This window comes from Neopelma chrysocephalum, unplaced genomic scaffold (genome assembly GCF_003984885.1).
Source record: "Neopelma chrysocephalum unplaced genomic scaffold, ASM398488v2 Primary Assembly neopelma1_63088, whole genome shotgun sequence".
Taxonomy (NCBI): Eukaryota; Metazoa; Chordata; class Aves; order Passeriformes; family Pipridae; genus Neopelma; species Neopelma chrysocephalum.
In genome coordinates this window covers 1-715 of record NW_020905856.1, presented here as the reverse complement: position 1 = coordinate 715, position 715 = coordinate 1, and the positions used below count along the sequence as shown (strand labels likewise).

General features: G+C 52.7%; 1 long non-coding RNA gene across 1 annotated transcript; it reads right to left on the bottom strand.

The window, feature by feature from the left end:
- LOC113979230 lies at positions 1-540 on the bottom strand. The gene is made up of 3 exons (XR_003537753.1): positions 377-540; positions 180-267; positions 1-64 (listed from the first exon to the last, which is right to left on the bottom strand). It is a non-coding gene; the product is annotated as an uncharacterized LOC113979230 (long non-coding RNA).
- Between the last annotated feature and the right edge of the window lie 175 nt (positions 541-715).

Genomic DNA, 715 nt, shown 5'->3' with positions numbered 1-715 from the left:
CTGCTTCCCTTTGCAAGTGAACCGGGTGGTCTTGTCAGGCATCAGGTGTTGTGGTTCAGAGATACTGTAGGGAGGTGCAATCATTTGTATTTCATTGACTAAAGCACTGATGGGGGTGTCAGACTTGTTGTCAGACAACCAACCCCATGGAGGTGTAGGGGAAGGTGAAGCAAACTCACTGGGATTTCAGGCAGTAATTGGATTCAGGATTCAAACAGAAGCTGCATTCCCCACACTGAGGGACGCAAATGGGAATGACTTTGTCACCTGGAAGAACACACATCCCTTGTTAGGTGCCCCTCTCCAGGCAGACCCTGAGGGTGCTGCCTGTTGGAGAGCTGAATCCTGGGCATGTGTTTCTGTGTGTGCCAGTTACCTGGTTTCACCGTGGTCACTCCTTCTCCAATGCTTTCCACGATTCCAGCTCCTTCGTGGCCTGGGATAACTGGGAATTCCGCATTGGGAAAGCAGCCTTGCAAGAGGTGTTCATCTGTGCGACAGATGCCTGCAGCCACAAGCTGTTTGGAGAGGAAAGAGTTGGTGACCTGGCCTCTGGATTACTCAGTTCCTGGAAGTAATTTTCCCAGGGGTGTTATGGTGCCCCCACAATCTGTGCTGACACTCCATGGCAGCACGCTATGCCTGGGCTGGGCTTTCCCCTTCTCCTCGTGCTGAATGCTCCATGTGGCTTTCCTCCGGACTGAGCTGGAGGTGG